The sequence below is a fragment of the Procambarus clarkii genome, unplaced genomic scaffold (genome assembly GCF_040958095.1).
Source record: "Procambarus clarkii isolate CNS0578487 unplaced genomic scaffold, FALCON_Pclarkii_2.0 HiC_scaffold_102, whole genome shotgun sequence".
Taxonomy (NCBI): Eukaryota; Metazoa; Arthropoda; class Malacostraca; order Decapoda; family Cambaridae; genus Procambarus; species Procambarus clarkii.
The window spans coordinates 237,510-244,803 of NW_027189135.1; positions in this window are offsets into that span (position 1 = coordinate 237,510).

Genomic DNA, 7,294 nt, shown 5'->3' on the forward strand with positions numbered 1-7,294 from the left:
TGGCTCAAGCTTCGAATTTAGGATGTTTGAGATATTTTGAAAACTGCAGGGGGGGGGGTAAAATGTGACCTCTCGCCGCTCGCAGTAATTGACATATCTTCGGTGTATAATTTCGTAATTTCAAACTGCGAATATGTGCAGAGAGCAATAATTTGGCTCCAAAATATGGCTCAAGCGTCGAATTTGGGATGTTTGGGATATTTTGAAAACTGCAGGGAGGGTTTGGGCAAAATGTGGTCCATCGTTGCTTTCAGTAATTGGCATATTTTCAGTATAAAAAGTCGTAATTTTAAACTGCGAATACTTGCAGAGAGTCAGAAATTGGCTCCAAAATAAGGCTCAAGGTTCGAATTTATGATGTTTGGGATATGCTCTCAGTAATTAATATATTTTCGGTATAAAAATTCGTAATATCAAACTGCGAACATGTGCAGAGAGCCAGAATTTGGCAGCATTCCTGCATTAGGAGTTTGCCCCTTATTAATGTAGGGCTAAGTAAGCCTAAAGGGTCAAATGGTTGACTGACATACGAGAGTAATTTTCTCATGGTGAGGGATGAATTATTGGTTTGTACTGACTTGACATTCATCTCGTCAGTACCTGTGTTCCATTCCACGCCCAGAACTTTTAATTGATTAGGCTCCTGATAACCCGGAAATTCTTTCTCGATTATCTGGTTTAATGATTTATTGTTTGAGGCCCATGATTGTAGTGGCATATTGGCTCCTAATAACTCACGGTTAGCCTCATGGTAGATTTCTACCAATTTGGATTTGTCATTTGTAGTTCGCTGGAAATTATCGACATACGTGTTGTCACTGATCTATGTTTTATAAGGGCTATTTGACTTCCTCAAATGTGTATCTAATGTGGCTTGAAGTAGAAACGGGGAGGAAGTCGCTCCGAATAGCACAGAGGCAAACCGGTAGGTTATGACATCACTGTCAGGATCCAGTGGGTCCTTTATCCAGAGAAATTTGGTGTAGTTACGATCCTCTTCTTGCAAGCCTACTCTAAGGAAAGCTTTACTGATATCAGCAGTATAAGCGAAAATACCATTGCGGAATCGTAATAGTACATCATGTAGCTGGTAATACAAACTGGTAATACATGCAGAGAGCCAGAATTTGGCTCCAAAATATGGCTCAAGCGTTGAATTTGGGATGCTTCGGATATTTTGAAAACTGCAGGAAGGGTTTGGGAAATATGTGACCCATCGCCGCTCTCAGTAATTGGCATTTTTTCGGTAAAAAAAGACGTAATTTCAGACTGCGAATACGCGAAGAAAGCCAGATTTTGGCTCCAAAATATGGCTCAAAGGTCGTATTTTGGATGTTTGGGATATTTTGCAAACTGCCGGGGGGTTTGGGCAAAATGTCACCCATCGCTGCTCTCGGTAATTAACATATTTTCGGTATAAAATGTCGTAATTTCAACCTGCGAATATGTGCAGAGAGCAAGAATTTGGCTCCAAAATATGGCTCAAGGGTCGAATTAGGGATGCTTGGGATATTTTGAAAACTGCAGGGAGGGTTTGGGGAAAATGTGACCCATCGCTGCTCTCAGTAATTGGCATTTTTTCGGTATAAAAAGACGTAATTTCAGACTGCTAATACGTGCATAGAGCCCGAATTTGACTCCAAAATATGGCTCAAGTTTATATTTAAGATGTTTGGGATATTTCGAAATCTGCAGGGGGGGGGAGGGGTTTGGGCAAAATGTGACCTATCGCCGCTCTCAGTAATTGACATATCTTCGGTGTATAAATTCGTAATTTCAAACTGCTAATATGTGCAGAGAGCCAGAATTTGGCTCCAAAATATGGCTCAAGCGTCGAATTTGGGATGTTTGGGATATTTTGAAAACTGCACGGACGGCTTTATGCAAAATGTGATCCATCGTCGCACTCAGTAATTGGCATATTTTCGGTATAAAATATCGTAATTTCAAACTGCGAATACGTGCAGAGAGCCAAAATTTAGCTCCAAAATATAGGTCATGGGTCGAATTTGGGATGTTTGGGATATTTTGAAAACTGCAGGGTGGTTTGGGCAAAATGTGACCCATCGTCGCAGTCAGTAATTGGCATATTTTCAGTATGAAAAGTCGTAATTTCAAACTGTGAATACATGCAGAAAGCCAAACGTTGGCTCCAAAATATGGCTCAAGGGTCGAATTTGGGATGCCTGGGATTTTTTGAAAACTGCAGGGAGAGTTTGGGCAAAATGTGATCCATCGCCGCTTTCAGTAATTGTCATGTTTTCGGTATAAAAAGTCGTAATTTCAAACTGCGAATACGTTCAGAGAGCCAGAATTTAGCACCAAAATAATTCTCATGGGTCGAATTTGGGATGTTTGGGATATTTCGAAAACTGCAGGGAAGGTTTGGGAAAAATGTGATCCATGTCCGCTCTCATTAATTGGCATATTTTCGGTATAAAAAGTCGTAATTTCAAACTGCGAATACGTGCAGAGAGCCAGAATTTGGCTCCAAATTGTAACTCAAGTGTTGAATTTGGGACATTTGGGATATTTTGGAAACTGCAGGGAGGGTTTGGGCAAAATGTGATCCATCGTAGCTTTCAGTAATTGGCATATTTTCAGTATAAAAAGTCGTAATTTCAAAAAGCGAATACGTGCAGAGAGCCCGAATTTGGCTCAAAAATCTGGTTCAAGCGTCGAATTTGTGATGTTTAGGATATTTTGAAAACTGCAGGGAGGGTTTGGGCAAATTGTTATCCATCGCCGCTTTCAGTAATTGGCATATTTTCGGTATGAAAAGTCGTAATTTCAAACTGCGAATACATGCCGAAAGCCAAACGTTGGCTCCAAAATATGGCTCAAGGGTCGAATTGGGGATGTTTGGGATATTTTAAAAACTGCAGGGATGGCCTGGGCAAAATGTGATCCATCGCCACACTCAGTAATTGGCATATTTTCGGTATAAGATGAAATAATTACAAACTGCGAACACGTGCAGAGACCCCGAATTTGGCTCCAAAATATGGTTCAAGCGTCGAATTAGAGATGTTTGGGATATTTTGAAAACTGCAGGGAGGGTTTGGGCAAAATGTGATCTATCGCCGCTTTCAGTAATTGTCATGTTTTCGGAATAAAAAGTCGTAATTTCAAACTGCGAATACGTTTTGAGAGCCAGAATTTAGCTCCAAAATAATTCTCAAGGGTCGAATTTGGGATGTTTGGGATATTTCGAAAACTGCAGGGAAGGTTTGGGCAAAATGTGATCCATCGCCGTTCTCAGTAATTGACATATTTTCAGTATAAAAAGTCGTTATTTCAAACTGCGAATATGTGCAGAGCCACAATTTGGATCCAACATTTGGCACAAGGGTTGAATTTTGGATGTTTGTGAGGGGGGGGGGGGGTTTGGGCAAAATGTGAACCATCGACGCTCTCAGTAATTGGCATATTTTCGGTATAAAATGACGTAATTTCAAACTGCGAATACGTGAAGAGCCCAAATTTGGCTCCAAAATATGGCTCAAGCGTCGAATTTGTGATGTTTGGGATATTTTGAAAACTGCAGGGAGGGTTTGGGCAAAGTGTGATCCATCGTTGCTTTCAGTAATTGGCATATTTTCAGTATAAGAAGTCGTAATTTCAAACTGCGAATACTTGCAGAGAGTCAGAATTTGGCTCCAAAATAAGGCTCAAGGTTCGAATTTAGGATGTTTGGGATATGCTCTCAGTAATTAATATATTTTCGGTATAAAAAGTCGTAATTTCAAACTGCGAATAGGTGCAGACGCCAGAATTTGGCTCCAAAATAAGGCTCAAGCGTTAAATTTGTGATGTTTGGGAAAATTTGGAAACTGCAGGGAAAGTTTGGGCAAATTGTGATCCATCGCCGCTTTCAGTAATTGGCATATTTTCGGTACAAAATTCGTAATTTCAAACTGGTAATACATGCAGAGAGCCAGAATTTGGCTCCAAAGTATGGCTCAAGCGTTGAATTTGGGATGCTTCGGATATTTTGAAAACTGCAGGAAGGGTTTGGGAAAAATGTGACCCATCGCCGCTCTCAGTAATTGACATTTTTTCGGTATAAAAAGACGTAATTTCAGACTGCGAATACGTGCAGAGAGCACGAATTTGGCTCCAAAATATGGCTCAAAGGTCGTATTTGGGATGTTTGGGATATTTTGCAAACTGCCGGGGGGTTTGGGCAAAATGTGACCCATCGCTGCTTTCAGTAATTGGAATATTTTCCAGCATCAATTTTGGGATGTTTGGGATGAAAAGTCGTAATTTCAAACTGCGTATACGTGCAGAGAGCCAGAATTTAGCTCCAAAATAATTCTCAAGGTTCGAACTTGGGATGTTTGGGATATTTTGAAAATTGCAGGGAAGGTTTGGGGAAATTGTGATCCATCGCCGCTCTCAGTAATTGGCATATTTTCGGGATAAAAGTTCGCAATTTCAAACTGCGAATACGTTCAGAGAGCCAGAATTTGGCTCCAAAATATGGCTCAAGCTTCGAATTTGGGATGTTTGCTATATTTTGAAAACTGCAGGGAGGGTTTGGGCAAAATGTGATCCATCGTTGCTCTCGGTAAATGGCATATTTTCGGTATAAAAAGACGTAATTTCAAACTGCGAATACGTGCAGAGAGCCCGAATTTGGCTTAAAAAATGGCGCAGGCGTCGAATTTGGGATATTTGGGATATTTTGAAAACTGCAGGGGGGTGGGTTTCTGGCAATATGTGACATATCGCTGCTCTCAGTTATTGACATATTTTCAGTATAAAATGTCGTAATTTCAAACTGCGAATATGTGCAGAGAGCCAGAATTTGGCTCCAAAATATGGCTCAAGGGTCGAATTTGGAATGCTTGGGATAATTTGAAAACTGCAGAGAGGGTTTCGTCAAAATGCGACCCATCGCTGATTTCAATAATTGGCATATTTTGGTATAAAAAGTCGTAATTTCAAACGGCGAATACATGCAGAAAGCCAAATTTGGCTCCAAAATATAGCTCAAGGGTCGAATTTGGGATGTTTGGGATATTTTGAAAACTGCAGGGAGGGCTTGGGCAAAATGTAATCCATCGCTACACTCAGTAATTGGCATATTTTCGGTATAAAATTTTATAATTTCAATCTGCTAATACGTGCAGAGAGCATGAATTTGGCTCCAAAATATGGCTCTAGCGTCGAATTTGGGATGTTTGGGGTATATTAAAACTGCAGGGAGGGTTTAGGCAAAATGTGATCCATTGCCGCTTTCAGTAATTGTCATGTTTTCGTTATAAAATGTCGTAATTTCAAACAGCGAATACCTGCAGACAGCCTGAATTTGGCTCCAAAATATAGCTCATGGGTCAAATTTGGGATGTTTGTGATATTTTGCAAACTGCCGGGGGGTTTGGGCAAAATGTGACCCATCGCTGCTTTCAGTAATTGGCTTATTTTCAAGCGCCGAATTTGGAATGTTTGGGATAAAAAGTCGTAATTTCAAAATGCGAATACGTGCAGAGAGCCAGAATATAGCTCCAAAATAATTCTCAAGGGTCGAATTTGGGATGTTTGGGATATTTTGAAAACTACAGGGGGGGGGGGGGTTTGGCCAAAATGTGACCTATTGCTGCTCACAGTAATTGACATATTTTCGGTAAAAAATGTCGTAATTTCAAACTGTGAATATGTGCAGAGAGCCAGAATTTGGCTCCAAAATATTACTCAAGGGTCAAATTTGGGATGCTTGGGATAATTTGAAAACTGCAGAGAGGGTTTGGGCAAAATGTGATCCATCGCTGCTTTCAGTAATTGGCATATTTTCGGTATAAAAGTCGTAATTTCAAACAGGGAATACATGCAGAGAGCCAGAATTTAGCTCCAAAATAATTCTCAAAGTTCGAATTTGGGATGTTTAGGATATTTTGAAAATTGCAGGGAAGGTTTGGGCAAAATGTGATCCATCGCCGCTCTCAGTAATTCGCATAATTTCGGTATAAAAAGTCGTAATTTCAAACTGCGAATACGTGCAAAGAGCCCGAATTTGGCTTCAAAATATGGCTCAAGCGTTGAATTTGGGATGTTTGGGATATTTTGAAAACTGCAGGGGGGGGGGTGGCGGGGTTCTGGCAATATGTGACCTATCGCTGCTCTCAGTTATTGACATTTTCGGTATAAAAGTCGTAATTTCAAACGGCGAATACGTGCAGAGAGCCCGAATTTGACTCCAAAATATGGCTCAAGCGTCGAATTTGGGATGTTTGGGATATATTAAAAGCTGCAGGGAGGGTTTAGGCAAAATGTGATCCATTGCCGCTTTCAGTAATTGTCATGTTTTCGTTATAAAATGTCGTAATTTCAAAAAGCGAATACGTGCAGAGAGCAAGAATTTGGCTCCAAAATATAGCTCATGGGTCGAATTTGGGATATTTGGGATATTTTGCAAACCTCCGGGGGGTTTGGGCAAAATGTGACCCATCGCTGCTTTCAGTAATTGGCTAATTTTCAAGCGTCAAATTTGGGATGTTTGGGATAAAAAGTCGTAATTTTAAACTGCGAACACGTGCAAAGAGCCAGAATTTAGCTACAAAATAATTCTCAAGGGTCGAATTTGGGATATTTGGGATATTTTGAAAATTACAGGGATGGTTTGGGCAAAATGTGATCCATCGCCGCTCTCAGTAATTGGCATGTTTTCGGAATAAAAAGTCGTAATTTCAAACTGGGAATACGTGCAGAGAGCCAAAATTTAGCTCCAAAATATGGCTCAAGCGTCGAATTTGGGATGTTTGCTATATTTTGAAAACTGCAGGGGGGGTTTGGGCAAAGTGTGACCTATTGCTGTTCTCAATAATTGACATATTTTCGGTAAAAACTATCGTAATTTCAAACTGCGAATATGTGCAGAGAGCCAGAATTTGGCTCCAAAATATGGCTCAAGGGTCGAATTTGGGATGACTTGGGGTAATTTGAAAACTGCAGAGAGGGTTTGGGCAAAATGTGATCCATCGCCGCTTTCAGTAATTGGCATATTTTTGGTATACAAGTCGTAATTTCAAACTGGGAATACATGCTGAGAGCCAGAATTTGGCTCCAAAATATGGCTCAAGCGTCGAAATTGGGATGTTTGCTATATTTTGAAAACTGCAGGGAGGGTTTGGGCAAAATGTGATCCATCGCCGCTCTCAGTAAATGGCATATTTTCGGTATAAAAAGACGTAATTTCAAACTGCAAATACGTGCAGAGAGCCTGAATTTTACTTCAAAATATATCTCAAGCGTCGAATTTGGGATGTTTGGGATATTTTGAAAACTGCCG